Source organism: Myotis brandtii, unplaced genomic scaffold (genome assembly GCF_000412655.1).
Source record: "Myotis brandtii unplaced genomic scaffold, ASM41265v1 scaffold398, whole genome shotgun sequence".
Lineage (NCBI taxonomy): Eukaryota > Metazoa > Chordata > Mammalia > Chiroptera > Vespertilionidae > Myotis > Myotis brandtii.
In genome coordinates this window covers 71,456-88,226 of record NW_005365280.1, presented here as the reverse complement: position 1 = coordinate 88,226, position 16,771 = coordinate 71,456, and the positions used below count along the sequence as shown (strand labels likewise).

At 39.7% G+C, this 16,771-nt stretch overlaps 1 protein-coding gene and 1 long non-coding RNA gene across 7 annotated transcripts in view; both read right to left on the bottom strand.

Moving 5' to 3' along the window:
• Nucleotides 1-16,771, bottom strand: part of LOC106727265 (protein Jumonji-like) — a 162,224-nt gene that overhangs the window by 119,557 nt on the left and 25,896 nt on the right. The gene's annotated exons all lie outside the window — the stretch shown is intronic.
• Nucleotides 2,790-15,700, bottom strand: LOC106727267. Its single transcript, XR_001363438.1, has 3 exons — nucleotides 15,461-15,700; nucleotides 11,868-11,870; nucleotides 2,790-2,804 (listed from the first exon to the last, which is right to left on the bottom strand). It is a non-coding gene; the product is annotated as an uncharacterized LOC106727267 (long non-coding RNA).

The window sequence follows — 16,771 nt, the reverse complement described above, 5'->3', positions numbered from 1 at the left end:
AGGAGACATATGTAATACTCTTTGTAATACTTCAAGCAATAAAACAAAATAAATAAATAAATAAATAAATAAAGACAGCTGCAAGAGGAAAAAAAAAAAGATTCTATTTCCCCAGTCCTGGACAGTGTGGCTCCATGGGCTGAACATCATCCCATGTACCAAGAGGTCAGAGCACATGCCTGGTATGGGCTTGATCCCCGGTAGGGGGCATGTAGGATGCAGGCAATCGATGTTTCTCTCTCCCTCTCCTTTTTTCTCTCTCTAAAAATCAATAAAAATTTTTATTTCTCTGGTCTTCTACTTTCTAAATTTTCTGTACTACATATAAGCTCTTCAAAAGGAAAAAACAGCCCTAACCGGTTTGGCTCAGTGGACAGAACATCGGCCTGCGGACTGAAGGGTCCCAGGTTCGATTCCGGTCAAGGGCATGTACCTTGGGTGGGGGAACATCCCCGGTGGGGGGTGTGCAGGAGGCAGCTAATCGATGTTTCTCATCAATGTTTCTGACTCTCTAGCCCTCTCCCTTCGTCTCTGTAAAAAATCAATAAAATTTATTTTTTATAAAAGGAAAAAACAGTAACATGTAACATTTATAGAGAAAATATAGGGTTCACTAAATAATCTAATACTTGAGTTTTTCCACCTGCACTGCCGAATCTTAAAGATCAGTAGAGTGCTGTGTGGAAAGGATTCTGCCACAGCCATGGTCAAGAGGAAAGAAAGAATGAACCGAACTACCAACCCGGGTTACTGGGGGCCAAATATCCCCAACCTAACCAGACTTGTGTGCTCATGGAGAGGAGATTCTGGGAAAGGGTGTGACTTAAAGCCTAAGCAGATAAATAGTAGGTGGATGACAGCTGAAAAAAAATAAATACATAAAAACACCACCTATGAAGATGCCTTAGTTTAATTTAGTTGAGGAATTCATGGTCATAGGATGTAAGCAGGTAGCCACGACTTGAACAAAAACCACGCCTGAGGTGCTATGAATACTGCAGTGTAAGCCAAAAGGAAAATGAACTTTAATTTAAAAAAAGAAAACCATTTACAATACCTGAAAAACCGTAAAATGGTCAAGATACCTAAGGGGCTAGGAAAGTACAAGATGAGCCTGGCACACGTTGAGGTGTCAGAAACACAGGAAGCAGTCAAGGAATGATGAGGACAGTTACAGAGATACCAGAGACAGCTTAAAGGGGTCCTGGTATTAATATTCTCACTGTTAACTGTACTGTGGTTTTCTTGTTTTTCTTTTTTGTTAATCCTCACCCGAGGATATTTTTTCCATTGATTTTTAGGGAGGGAGGGAGGGAGATCAATGTGAGAGAGACACATCAACTGGTTGTCTTCTGCCTTCCCAACCAGGGCCAGGAATGGAACCCTCCACCCTTTGGTGGGCAGGCCGACACTCTAACCACTGAGAAACACCGGGCAGAGCTGTACTGTGGTTTGTTTGTTTTTAAAGAAAACATTCTTACTTTTAGAAAATATATACTGAAGTATTTGGGAATAAGGGACAACTATGTCTGTAACTTACCTTTAATGGTTCAGAATTTCATAAGTATGTGGAGGGAGAGGGATATGATAAAATGGTAAAAATCAAAAAAATTCTTTGTGCTATTTTTGTAACATTTCATTTAAAGATAAGCTTTAAAGCATACCACAAAAACTAAGAAAAAATGTATAAAGAAGAGAGGTGGGGGGAAAGTCACCAGGAATGCTGAGAAATATGAGAGGATATTGAAGTATCGCTGCTTTATAAAGATGTGCTGCTGCCCTAGCCAGTTTGGCTCAGTGGATAGAGCATTGGCCTATGGACTGAAAGGTCCCAGGTTCGATTCCGGTCAAGGGCACAGGCCCAGGTTGCAGGCTCAATCCCCATTGGGGGTCATGCAGGAGGCAGCCGATCAATGATTCTCTCATCATTGATGTTTCTATCTCTCTCTCCCTCTCCCTTTCTCTCTGATTAAAAAATAATAAAAATTTAAAGAAAAAAGATTTGCTGCTGTCTTCTCTGGAAAAATCTGCAAGCTCAAATACAATACTCCAAAAATGATACCATTAGAATGTACACTACACAAATGCCCAAACGGCAGTAATTTATGCCAAGAATAATAAAAAAATACCATTTACTTCAAACTAATAAATATGTTACTGACAAAGCCACTTACAAAATTGCTACTGACAAAGATATTGTTATTCTTAAATTACTTAAAAGGGACAGAAGAAAACTTTTTGACTGAAAAGAAGCAAGATCAGAAAATGAAGGAGACTGAATGAAAAACACCTTTCTACATGAAGTTCTAGTCTCTCAAAAGACGCAAAAACCACAGATCTCGCAGAAGTGATTCCTCTTTTGCTTGTGGGTTGTTTGTTTGGAGCCCAGGGTAAAGAGATTTGTGCACTCATCCTTGTATCTCCTAATTATTTGTCCAAATTGTTAGGAAGTTTTATCCACGTCAGGTCTCTTATTTTTAATTTTTTAACAAAACAAAAACACACACACACACACACGCAAAAGTTCATCCACTTATACCTCTTACCACTCAACTCTTAGTTTGTTCTCTGTATCTATAAGCTGGGTTTGTGTTTTTTGTCATACAAAAGATTCCACATATATGAGAGATCATACAGTATTTGTCTGTCTGACTTATTTCCTTCAGCACAATGTCCTCAAGTGCCATCCGTGTTGTCACAAATGGGAAGAGTTCATTCTATATATGGCTGAATAATATGCCATTGTATGTACACCACATCTTCTTTATCTATTCATCAGTCAATGGACCTTTAGGTTTTCATTTCTTGGCTATGGTAAATAGTGCTTCAATAGGCCGGCTGATGTGTCTCAATGGTTAAGCATCAACCCATGAACCAGGAGGTCACAGTTCGATTCCTGTTCAGGGTACATGCCAGGGTTACGGGCTTGATCCCTAGTATTTCTCTCTCATCCATGTTTCTCTCTCTGTGTCCCTCTCCCTTCCTCTCTGTAAAATCAATAAATATATATATGTATACTAGTGTGTGTGTGTGTGTGTGTGTGTGTATTAAATGATGCTTCAATAAACATGAAGTTGCAGATATCTTTTAAAATTAGTTTGTTCATTTACTTTAAATAAATACCCCAAACTGGAATAACTGGATCGTATGGGAGTTTTTAATTTTTTGAGAAACCCCGTACTGTTTTTCCATAATGGTTGCACCAATTTACATTCCCTCCAACAGAGGTCCACCAGTCTGGCAGAAGTGGTCCCTCTTTTGTGTTTTTATAAGACATAAAATATATTTTAAATATAAAACCCTAAACAGCCAAGGAGTTATTCAGTGATGAAACTATTAAACTATTTGTCATCATAGGGCAAACTCCTCACAACCAAGACTTGCAGCAATACCAACTTTATTTTCATTACACCACAAAGCAGGTACACCAAATAGTTAGCGTTCAACTACACAAGCTGAGAATGGCAAACTGCATGCCTGTCTCTGGAATCCTACAGTCAGTCAGTTTAAAAATATTTTTTTATTGATTTCAGAGAGGAAGAGAGAGATAGAAACATTAATGATGAGAAAGAATCACTGATCCGCTCGCTGCCTTCATGACCTCCTGGTTCATATGACAATACTCAACCACCGAGCCACACTGGCTGGGCAGCCAGTCAGTTTACTTAGTTAGATCACACAATCTTCATTTAAGGGCCAGAGTAAAATAATTAAATAAAAAGTTGTGTGTGTGCGTGTGTGCGCGCAAGCACGTGCGCACGCACTTTCAATTAAAAGTGCTAATTCTTCTCATTTCTGAAAATCTTACTTTTTGTATAAAATAAACTTTATTACAATTAGAAATCGCACATCTGGTCATACCAAAAGTCTGCATAAGACAAAGGGATGGTTCTATATCCGGAAAATTCACAAAAGACCATGCTAGGCAAGTTCTAGTTATCTGTTATGGTGTTTTCCAGTTACCTAAATAGTTGAAGCAATTTTAGGTTTCTTCTTCCAAGAAATTGTGTTGATCCAGCATAAAGAAAGGGCTCTAAGTTCATTACATTCTCCCTTAAAACAACTTCTGCTCCAGGATCCTCCCTTTGTCCCAAGCTCCCAGACGTATCCCAGATGACACTCCCTCCCCCTGAGTCAATTCTCCAGTTAGGAAAAATCAGGTTGAGGCCCTAACAGTGACAATGAAGCCACCACCACCACCCCCCAGTTCACCACTACCCCAGCTTAAACATCTTTAAGTTTATGATTCACTGACTCTTGATTACTGACAGGAGTAAGTTCTATCTTTCTGACCTCACCTCCTTCCATGCCCTGCATTGATCTCTACTCCAGCAACTGTACTAACTCGCGCACAAACACACACACACACACACACACACACACACACACACAGATAGACACGTGCTGCTCTAAGCCCTGTGCTTTTACTCCTCTTCTCCCCTGGGCCTGCAATGTTCTTTTATTTTTTTAATCCTCACTGGAGGACATGCTTATTGATTTTAGAGAGAGATAAAGGGAAAGGGAGAGGGAGAGGGAGAGGAAGGAGGTTGTGTGTGTGTGTGTGAGAGAGAGAGAGAGAGAGGAAAGAAAGAGAGAAAGAGAGAGAGGGGAGAGAGAGACATAGCGAGAGGAGAGAGAGAGAGAGAAAGAGAGAGAGAGAGAGGGAGGAGGAGGGGGAGAGGGAGTGGGAGCAAGAATGAGAAACATCTAACGGTTGCCTTCCATATGCACTTGGACTGGGGATGGAACACAAAACCTAGGCATGTACCCTGACTGGCAATCAAACCCACAACCTCTGGGGTATGGGACAATGCCTAAACCAGCTAAGCCACCAGGCCTGGCCTGGTCTGCAATGTTCTTTTTTTTAATATCTTTATTGATTTCAGAGAGGAAAGAAGAGGTAGAGAGAGATAGAAACATCAATGATGAAAGAGAATCATTGATCAGCTGCCTCCTGCACAATCCAGGACGGAGCCTGCAACCTGGACATATGCCCCGACCAGGAATCAAACCATGACCTCCTGATTCATAGGTCTACGCTCAACCACTGAGCCACCAGGGCCAGGCTGCAAAAATCAGGCCAGAATGCCCAACGGATGCTAAGGACAATGGGAGGCCCCCGGAGGGTTTTAAGGTGGTAAGAGATTCCTTTCACTGCCATCTAGGAAATGGGCAAAGGACAAAGGGGCAAGCATCGAAGATGAGATAGGTTCAGGGAAATGAACTGGCAGGCTAATGAGTCCCAGTGTCAGTTGTGGTTCTGGTGGGCCATTATGCTAGAGACCAGCACTTTTAGAAAACAGTAATTTGAATATAAACACTATACTAAAAAGAGAAACTCCAAACTTAGTATAACCAATAATCCTAGTTATACTTCTGAAGTTGCAGGTTGCCGAGTAAACCAGCATAAATCTGCTGTTCTTTCATTACAGTGCGTTTTAATAAACAAGTGTGATACATAATGCATGTTTTACAGCAAAAATTCCTTTATAAGAGAATCCAAAGACTTTCCAAATTGTCTTACTGCAATATGAATTTTATGGAGGCAAAAGTTTATAAACACAGGACACTGCCTTCTTTTCTAGAATTCAGTTATCTTATAGCCTCACTTATTAGGGAATATGTTAGAAAAGTAGAAAATAAACAAAAGGTCTCTGAGGAATCAAAAGTAATTTCAAAGTTCATACACAAAAGTAATGACACTTTATCCCAGAGGCCCAGTCCCATAATCAGGGACTTTTTAGCTTTACTTTATACAGTAATAGCCTAGTTAACTGGTTTCTCATAATTAATTGCATGATGAAAATATACTTAAGAACACATTCAGAGTAACAGTAAGTAGCAAGTGACAACAAGACTCAGGAAGAGGGGAGTCTAAAATAAAATGCTTTTAAAACAGTTCTATCCCTTAAAAGAAATCTGATGGATGGTAAATATGAACAACAGATAAAAGGCAAGCTACATTGAATTCAATCTAGGCAAAAAGCTCAGAGCCAGTCCTCAAAGTGACTCTTACCAATGCAAATCTGACCACAATGAAAGCTATTTTATCCTAGTTTTATCTGTTAGTTTCATCCATTTTCTACCTTTGATGTATGTAACAACAGTGCAATAGCTGTTGACCCCTTTAACTCCTATTTTGGTAGGTAGATCGAGATAAACCCTAAGGTATCCATAAAATGTTTGTCAGAAGTCATTACTAGATGATTCCAGAGAGCTGAGGTTTCATACCATTTTAGTGGCTAACGTGAAGAATGTAGAGAGAATTAAGAAATTGGAGGGTGGAATTTAACTAGATGAGAAATAATAAAGAGAATTTCTTAGAGAATATTTTCACATTCTTGAGATCAGGAAAGCATACTTCAGCAAGACCCAAAACCCACAAAGGAAAATAAAATTGAAATACAAAAAAAAATTTAAAACTTCTATAAGGAACTTCTATAAGAAAAGACACTATAAACACAATTAAAGGATAAAGGACAGACTAAGAGAAAATATTTGCAATTTGTTGAATTAATGTCCAGAACATAGATCTCTGACAAAGAGCAGTAGGAAAAAGACAAACAAATCAATATAACAATAGGCAAAGGTTATGAACAAAAATAACATGGATGGCCAATAGACTAATGAAAAATGTTCAATACAAAGAAATGCAAATCAGGTTCAATTCCATGGATGTTCCCCCCTCTCTCTCCCCGCCCCTTTCCACTCTCTAAAAACCAATGGAAAAATATCCTCAGGTGAGGATTAACAAAAAAATAAAATAACTAAAGACGCTTTATAATACCAAGTGTTGGCAAGAAGGAAGGGAAATAAACACTTTCATACACTGTTGGGGGTGGTAAATTGATTAAACCTTTTAGGAAGAAAAAAAAATCCCTTCCTACTATAAAAGCTGAGCATGTACCCTTGAACTCATTACTTCCAATTCAATCCTATGCCAATATGCCCACATGTGTGAAAGTTGTACGAAAACAAATCTATTTTTAAGTAAACTAAACAGTGGAAACAACCTAAATGTCTACTGACTGCCTCCACAATGCCAGGCACTCTTCTAGGAAGCGAATCCTAAGGAAGTAGTTAAATACACTATAGCACACTGCAGCTGCCGGATGCCAAGCAGCATGAAAAAGAACAGCATGGGAAGAGCTTCAGGACATAGTTAAGTGAGAAAAGGCCAAATCACACGTGACCCCATCGTTCCATTTATATAAACAAGACAAAAAAGAAAACCCTATATATTTATCTCCATAAATATGAATGTAAATACACAGAAAGTAGATTGAATGGGACAAAGTGGGTGGGACTGCATATTTTGCTCTGAAAACATCAGAATTTGATCTTGAATTTGAATTTTATATACCAGTATATATTCGCATTATTTTTTCTTTCGGACACAAAATTATTTCTTACTGGTACCATGTAAATCAAAATGAAGTGACACACAATCTGGGGCAAACCCAAATGGCTCTGCAGGCCACCTGGCATTTTGTAAGCCCGTGTGTGCCCTCCAAGTCTTTGTAGAGATTGACTGGAAGCCACCTCCCAAATGCATAGCACATTCAGCTCTCCCACAATGACAAAAATCAAACACTGACACCCTTAAAACTCTCTAATATACCCCCAAATCAGTCTTCCAAATGCCAGGTAGTACATAATAATAATACTGAGTTATCACTTATATATGGTGGCATGATTTGATATCGCTTGGATTTCCAGGTAATACACAGGTAATGCAGAAGAGCAAAACTCACATGTTAAAACCAAAGGGTTATAGCCCTGTACTTAGCATTTATTGTTCAGAAGAAACTGCTGAATTAACTACCCTCAATAGAGGTTCAAACACCCTACTTGAAGATTATCACAACCACCTTCTATAAATACCGCACAATCGAATCTTTGTCTCTTCCACTGACAGCTAATTCATGATCTTTTTTTAATTCAGGAGGAGAAAACCAGGAGGATTATAGGAACAAGAGTATCCAAAATCTAATTTTTTTCCTAAATTGAAAGGGGGAAAAAAACAAGAAACTAATTTCTCAACTTGGCCCTGCTTTAGTTTAACTTGAACAAATTGAGAGAAGCTATATTACTACAGCTGAAAGAGAGCCAACATTTACTTTGGCAGAAAATAACCAAAACCACTGAAGTTATTTTTTTATTACTACTGAAATGCTACAATAGGAGAAGGAGCATGTTTATTTTTATCCTTTTACAATGGATAACCAAGACAAACTTTCCAAAGCCATCGATCTGGGAGGAAGAAAGTAGACACTGGATAATGCACACACACAACATGATGTTAACCTAGGTTCTCTAGACTCTAGGTCAGGGGTCCTCAAACTTTTTAAACAGGGGGCCAGTTCACTGTCCCTCAGACCGTTGGAGGGCCGGACTATAGTTTTAAAAAAAACTATGAACAAATTCCCATGCACACTGTACATACCTTATTTTGAAGTAAAAAAAACAAAACGGGAACAAATACAATATTTGTATTTGCATGTGGCCCGCGGGCCGTAGTTTGAGGACCCCTGCTCTAGGTGATGTGTGCCCAGGTGTTCATCATACTGTCCCTTCACCTTCTCTAGTGAACTTTTGCACAATATAAGAAATTGGGGAAAGGGATTTAATCAAATTCATCTGGATGAACCTAGGGTTAATATGGGTTTCTATGGAAATCAGGATAACATTTTCTGCCTGACTGTCAAGTACCAGAGACCCAAGGATAAGCCATGCAGGTATTTGCCTATCAACACAACACAGTGCCTTGACACCCATGCTGGTCTCCCAGGACAAGGCCCAGTGCCCAGCACACAATAGATGCTCACTAGCCATGCATGGTGGGAGAACAGAGTGTTCACTGAAGTGGAACCTTTGTGGTAGGGGGCCCAGCAGTTCAACCATTGGTGAAATGGAAGAAGGAAATGGGCAATATAACCACAGCCTTAAAGGACCATGACCTTGAAAGAAAAGAGACAGAGAAAATTAACAGGAATGTTTGATGCAAAAGGGGAGACTGGGGTAAGATTGATCTAAAAAAGGGTTTTAGTAATGCTTAAAGTTTAGCTTTTATACCATAAGCAATAGAGGGCTATGATCTAAAAAAGGGTTTTAGTAATGCTTAAAGTTTAGCTTTTATACCATAAGCAATAGAGGGCTATGAAAGAGTTGAGCAGAAAAGTAACTTTAAAAAAAAAAGGTAACTATGACAACAGCTGGGAGGTTAGAGGGCAGTGCAACACCAATAATGACCAATCAACACAAGTGCAAATTAATAACGATATAATGTAAGTACCACTGTACTGGGAGAGCCAAAGGAATGACAGCAGAATTTTAATAAAGTAGTGTTTGTAAAGGCTTTTATACATTAGCAAGAAAGGAGATAACGGTAATACACTTGATTTCTGACAACATAGAGGGTAATGGACCAAGTGATAATTCATATGATTTCACTTGTATGTGGGATCTAAAATAAACAAAACAAACAAGCAAGCAAAACAAAAACAGACGCAGATACAGAGAACAAACTGATGGTTGCTAATGGTAAAATTCTACCTCCACACAGCCGACCAACCCTAGAACTCCTTCCTTCTCCCTCGGCTGTCCCAGTGCTGAGTACATAACAATGCCAAATCATTCAGGACACACTGACAGTGATTTACATAATTCCCTAAATGCACTGACAGATATATGCTCTGTCTCTCCAGGGACACCTTACACTCCTTTTTTGACAAAGATCATGTCTCCTACACCCTGTTAAATTTACCAGGCCACGTAGAATGCTTAAGCATTATAACAGGTGTACAAAATCTGATGGCTCTGCACTGTTCTGGTTTTTCTGCAAGTCAGCCAAAACTGGACACTCAGGGGGAGGAGAGGGACTAACACAAAATTAAATTAAGTAGGACATTTATCAAGTCAAACTTTTGTCAAGTTAGGTACCTTAAATTGGAAAGGAAAGAAGGAAACATCCGTTCAACTCCTTCCAGCATAGCCTCTCTTCCTCATTAGCTTCATAGAGAAAGAAATGCAAGGCAAATTTCCCTCTAACTTTTCTTCAGAAAATTAAGGCATTTTTTTTCCTACAAGCTGCTTAAACATTCTGTTTCCACACAGTAGCAATAAACAGCCTCACCATAGCACTTGTTAACCTTTTTTTCTTCTAAGAAAATATCCCATTGCCCCAAAGCCCCACTATTCACAGCTTAATTTGTAAACCCCATTAGACGAAAAGTAGCAGAAAAGTGTGTGTCCCACTTCATGCAGCACCTTCCCTGTAGTAGTGACACAAGCAATTAAGCTAATATGCCTGTGTCCCAAGAGGAGGAAAGGGGACAAAAGTCTCAACTTTTCTAAATGGAATGAAATTTTCCTTCACTACAGAAGCAAGGTTCAGAGGGTGAGAAAAGGAAATTGCAAAGCAGTTAAATTCACTCTTTAATAATACAAGACCATAATCAACTGCAAGTCCTTCAACTTACATTATGCCTTTCTACTGGGATACTCATGTAATTTCAAATGTATTACTGTAAAATCCTGGTCACTGGAGAGGCAAGAGACTGGGGGGATAAAACGGACTTTAATTAAAATATGAATAATCTAAGTCCAGCTAATTCAAAGCATCTGACTCCAACACCTAGTCAACTGGGAAACAGCAGCTGCTTCCAATTACAAGCGATTCTGAATTAACCGGTATCAGTATTTAATGAAGAAGCTGTGTATGTAGGAAATTTTCCAAATCAGCTGTGCACAGCACACAGCCTTTAAAAAAAAAACAAACAAACAAAAAACCCCAAAGACCCAAAGGCCTATCTATATAACCATATTCTAGGTCAGGGTATTTTTTCAGCTTGCTCTTGTCTTTGCCTCTGACCCCAAAGGCCAGTCTTTCTGTTGCCCCCTGTATTGTGCTTTCCAATCCCGGATCCTGGGAACATAGACACTTCACAGGCAGATAGGACAGCTCTTTCTGCTTCCTGCACACCTCTTGCCTCTCTCTCTTCTGACACCCATGGATGTGACCTCAAGTCAGAAGAAACTCAGGTATCCCAGCAAAACCCATTTTTAATTCTAACACACAAAATGGGAAGCCTGAAAAACCTCTTGAAGTGCAGTGGCCTCTCTAGAAATAGCAAAACAATAAAGGCCTAACCTCCTTCAGCCAGGACACTCCTACCAGCCTCTGTGGAAAGAACATTCCAGAAGGCCATCCAGCTTCTAACTGCAGGTGGAGCTTTAGACCATCAGATTCTCAATAGCTTTTTTTCCCCCAATAGCTTTTTAAGGGTCCCACTGATGTGATAGGTGGGAGAGTGGAAAATAACAGGAAAGGAGAAGTGGAAACCTCTAAAATCTCCTTCTTAGATGCAGGAAAGACTAAAGAAGCCAAGCAGCAGCACTAAGAGAAAAACCCAGATGCAAAAGTCAGCCAACCGAATTGCTGGCTCTGGTCTTCTAAATCACCCTTTTATACATAAAAATTCAAGTTCTAAAACCTCCCTCTCATCTCCTGGGCTGATATATAATAAAGCACTCTGGAGACATCAGTTACTAAGGTTGTGTTAAATTATCTGAATTAGCCGAAACCGGTTTGGCTCAGTGGATAGAGCGTCGGCCTGCGGACTGAAAGGTCCCAGGTTCGATTCCGGTCAAGGGCATGTACCTTGGTTGCGGGCACATCCCCAGTGGGGGATGTGCAGGAGGCAGCTGGTCGATGTTTCTCTCTCATCGATGTTTCTAACTCTCTATCTCTCTCCCTTCCTCTCTGTAAAAAATCAATAAAATATATTTAAAAAAAAAAAATTATCTGAATTAATTTGGATCTGAGAACCCGACAATGCTTGCTGAACTGCCCTTTCCCCACACACGTCCTGTCTTACAAATAGAACATGTTTCTTCAGAACAAAATACTAGATAATACACAGAAACCTTTAGCTTTTCTGTGAAAATAAGAATCACTTAATTTTCTAGTTAATAGGCAAAAATCCACTGGGTTCTTCTTACACCTCCACAGAAGCACACAAAAACATTATGGCTATCCCCAAAAGTCTCATAAAATGCAAAGAATAATATTTCATAATGTCCAAAAACCTTATTTTTAAAAACTGGGAAAGGAAAAAGAACAGAAAAACTTGGAGAAATACAGAAGGGGGAAAAAAATGAAACCAATAGGTTCTTCAGTGAGTCTCCCCACAAAATGAGATTGATCTTTAGGAATGCAGGATCCTATTAATTTCTAAATATCATGCTTCAAAAAAAAATGCCCTTAGAAACAACTTTGCAAAGAACACAATCATTATTTGAAGATCACTTCTTTACTTTTATAAGTAAGGGCTTGTATTGTCCCAGAGGAGGCACAGTGGGAGCATGTGCAGAAGGAGATTATAAACACTCATCCATCCCATTTATAAATCTTTAATCATTTGGCTATTCAACTCAATATATGTTTAGAGAGAACCCACTATGTGTATTCATTATTGTTAGCAAATAAAAAATATTTTTTAAAATAGTCTCAAGACATCAGTGCACAGCAGTGTGGGGAAGACTAGGACATGCAGTTACTCTTAATATGAGGAAGTTTCAATGTTTCTAGGCAGGGTCCTCCCCACCTCCACCCCCGGAAACTGAGCAAGTAAAAAATAAAAACCCACAAAATCCAGTAAGCACCGAATCTGAATAGTCCAACTTCCTTCTCCATAAATAGCCACTTAATAGGTTTTATTTTGTATGCTGATAACAACACATAAATGCAATCTCTTAACCTATCACACCTTTTAACCTGAGAGAAAAATCATTAAGATACTGTTTAACACTTGGGAGAATAATTTTTCAAAACATTAGTAGGAGGTGGGACCAAGGGGGGGCTGGGTTTATAAATTCAGTGACATGTAGCAATAAAATCGCAATAGAAATCAAATGCACAGGAAGTGCCAGACATTCCAAATTATTTGGCACAGATACTAAACTTAGGCCCCCCATTTAACAGATAAGGAAACTGAGACACGGAGAGATTAAGTAAATTAGGAGATCAAGTAAATGACAAGAATCATAATTGAAGCCCAGGGATCTGGCTGCAGAACCTGGAGGCAGTACTCCTGCCAAGATGGGGAAGACAGCACAAACCTTCAAAGTGAAACAGGATTAGGATTCAAATCTCAGCTGAGGGGGGAGATTTGAATAGCCTTGTTTCCTCAACTGCAATTGGGAAAAAATGCCCACATCACAGGGTTGTGGTTAGACCTGAATAGGTAAAATACTGTACATAAAACATTTATTTTTAGGTATGTTTTTGATCAAAGTACTCCAATAGAGAATTTTCCTTTTTTTAAAAGACATATAAGCATAAACTCATCATTTCAACATGAGTTCTGGATAGAAACCAGCAAGACAGCAAGGACTCTACACAGAAATTCCTGTGACTGCTCTGTGTTTACCAAATGAGACATGACAGAGTTTGAGGAAATGTATAACACTATACAGACAGTGCATTATAACTAGTTGTCTGTAAGGAAACAACACCAGGCTTCCTTCCAGAATAAGAAGTGAATGGTCCTCAGAGAGGAGCATTCAAGACACTGGGCCAAAAGAGGTTTCTTCAAGCACTGCTTAGGTTTTACAACCCCATCATGGCTGTTGTGTTATTCAGCCCTCCTCCCCCGCCCCATGCTTGTCTCCAAGACCTGAAACTGAGAGCCACCAGTCAGTCAGTCAATCACGGTTCACCGGGACTGCTGTAGCACTGGAATGGAACCCGTTAGCCACAGCAAGATTAACAGGTCACGAACATTGCTTCCCATCACTGTTTTTATTTTATTTTTTAACTTTTTTTTGTTGTTAATCCTCACCCAAGGATGTTTTTTCATTGACTTTTAGGAAGAGTGGAAGAGAGAGGGAAAGACAGAGAGAAACATCAATTGGTTGCCTCCTGCATGAGCCCCGACCAGAGACCAGGCCGGGGAGGAGCCAGCAACCAAGGTACGTGCCCTTGACTGGAATCGAAACCGGGACCCTTTGGTCCAGCGATCGCCAACTGGTGGTCCCTGAGGTCTGAAAGGTTGGTGACCGCTGCTTTGGTCCAAAGGCCAACGCTCTGTCCACTGAGCCAAACCGGCTAGGGCCCATCACTGTTTTTAAACATCATTCAATTGTGGGAGAATGACTACCATGATCTTCAGTCTCTGGTAGTTCAGAAATTTTTTGGTAGAGGAGATCTTTGGTAACGAAGCTACTCATGTTAGAACAAAGACATGAGAAGAGGAAGAGAACCACTGCACGAACTACCCACAAGAATAAAATTAGTCCTAAACCCTTGCTTGATACAGGAAGATCCCCAGAGAGACTGAGAGAAATGCAGAATCTCAGGCCCCACCTCTGACTGCTGAATGAGAAGATCCCCTTTAACACAATCCCTGTGCGATTCCTATCACTGGTCTAAAACCCTCATATTTGGTCTCAATCCTGGATTTCCCTCCTCATGTCCTTCCACACCACTAGAGTAAAATATATGCATACTAGAGGCCCGGTGCATGATTCGTGCACAGGTGGGGTCCCTCGGCCTGGCCAGCGATCAAGGCCTATCGGGGGGCCAGCCAGCTGGCCGGCCAGAAGGACCCTGGGAGGTTGGCCAGCTGGGCGGGGGAGGGCTGGCAAGGGGGAGGGCCTGCAGGTGGTTGGAGGGGGCCAATCGGGGCCCAGATCAGGATGGTTGGCTGCCGCAGTGCCCGTCATAGTGACCGGTCATTCCAGTCATTCTGCCGTTCGGGTCACTGGGCTTTTATATATACTAGGTGTATCGGTTAATAATGCAGATTTTATAATCAAAGAAAACACAATAATTTCAAGAGAAACATCAAAAGTGCTTTATTAAAAGTAATGTCCATCACTAGCTACACATTTCCCCCATCTTTCAAGTAATTTGTGGAGGCAAACCATTCAGAGACCCAATTTTCCACTTCTTCGTATGTTTTGAAATGCTGCTCAGAAAGTGCGTGTGCCATCGATTGGAACAAGTGGTAATCTGAAGGAGCAAGATCTGATGAATACGGTGGGTGGGTTAATACTTCCCAGGCAAGATCTTTTAAGATGTCTTTAACTGGTTTTGAAGTGTGTGATGGTGCGTCATCATGAAGCAAAATTACTTTGCCATGTCTTCTGGCACATTCTGGTTGTTTCACGATCAAAGCATAGTTCAAATTGATTATTTGTTGGCAGTAGTGATCAGTATTAACAGTTTCACCTGGTTTTAGAAGCTCATAATACACCACATCTTCCTGATCCCACCAAACGCAGAGCATTGTCCTCTTTCCAAATCGATTTGGCCTTGCAGTCGATGTTGATGGTTGACCTGGATCAACTCATGATTTAGTGCGTTTGGGATTCTCCAAATAAATCCACTTTTCATCGCCAGTCACAATTAGATGCAAGACTTTCTTTGGTCCTGTTGAAGCAACATTTTATTGACTTTCGTTCAGCTGATGTGGCACCCACTTCTTTCCCTTAAAATCTTTCCCATTGCTTGTAAACGATCGGAAATTGTTTGCTGAGCAACGTTTAATCTTTCTGCAAGTTGTTTTTGAGTTTGACATGCATCTTCATCCTATAATACTTGTAATTGTTAGTCTTCAAATTTTTCCGGTTGACCTGGACGTTCTTTGTCTTTCACATCGAAATCATCACTTTTAAAGCATTTAAGCCAGCGTTCACAAGTATCTTGAGCTGGAGCATGTTCACCATAAGCTTCCTGAAGTATTCAGCAGCACTTTTCTTCAAAATAAACTAATGAATTAAAACTTCCCGCAAATGCTCTTTTTTTCAGCACGAAATTCGACATTTTTAAGTGTAAAAATATCTATGATGTTAACACCTTCAGAAAATTTGACATATGAAGTTTTGAAGCTTGTTGTCAACACAACAAAATAGCATACATATCAAATCACATATATATCAACATATGTGTAACTCCATCTATTGAAAAAAATCCGCATTATTAACCGGTACACCTAGTATAGATAATTGGAATATATAAAGTAGATAATATATATGTGTAGAATTAAAACTGAATAAAGTAAAAGAGAAGTCAGGCTGCAAAAAAAGGGAAGTCTAGGAAGACAAAAATCATGTTCCAATCATACACAACTTCACAACTAAGGAAAACTCGACTGTGGAAAGGCAAAGTAAGTTACATGCAGAGCAAAAACCCAAACCAGAACCCAATGCCTCTATAACACAGTCACTATCAAGTCCAAAGTTACCTTTCAAGCTCTAGCTGTACAACCTATTAGCTTGACAGGACTCAAAACCATTCAGCTTCTTAAAATATCAATTCCTGTGAAATGAAGAGATATTCAGACTACCTAACAAATGATTAGGACCAAATACACAAATCCCCAACATCCTGAGGAAACTATTTCCTCTGTCTGAAGAAAGAAATGCTATATCTACAGAAGTACTAAGGGATGAGTATAATTCCCTTTTAAATATTCCTAGTGTTAAAAAACAACAATAAAACCACACACGCACACACACATACACACACACACACACACACACACACACACACTTCTATATAACTTCTCAGGAAAAAAATGAAAAGGTTGGGATGAAGCTTAATCAATCTCCTTGCAAAACTCAATTTAAGGTCATGTCACAGAATATTAAATTTACCTATCTCCAATATGTGAGGTAAATCATATAAGCACCCTTTCTGCTGACAATCCAGGTCTGAAGTGACAACAGTTCATTTCTGGACCCAGACCGGACACTGGTCTATTCA